This window comes from Colobus angolensis, unplaced genomic scaffold (assembly GCF_000951035.1).
Source record: "Colobus angolensis palliatus isolate OR3802 unplaced genomic scaffold, Cang.pa_1.0 Scaffold388, whole genome shotgun sequence".
In the NCBI taxonomy this organism is placed as follows: domain Eukaryota; kingdom Metazoa; phylum Chordata; class Mammalia; order Primates; family Cercopithecidae; genus Colobus; species Colobus angolensis.
The window spans coordinates 2,260,454-2,260,788 of NW_012117243.1; positions in this window are offsets into that span (position 1 = coordinate 2,260,454).

Consider the following 335-nt stretch of genomic DNA (forward strand, 5'->3'; position numbering starts at 1 on the left):
CGCGCCCGGCCCGGATTTAGCATCTTTATCTTACATATTTGAAGAAGGGACTTTGCCCTAACACAGAGAGCTGGAGGTGGAGTTATTGTTTCCTCTAGGCATGGACTCAGGTTAAGGATGAGGCCTTTATGATGCTTTTCTTTGGATAGTGACGTTAGTGACAGAAGCAGGAATTATGACTTAGAGTAAATAAAAACTTTACTGCTGAGAATTCTTGTTTCTGTGCGTAGGAAAGAGCTATTTCCAAGGCTTGTAATCAACTGCTGAGCATCAGCACATCTGTACCTGGTGTGTAATATTCCTGTGTCTCTCGGTAAATAGCCACTGCCCCTGAG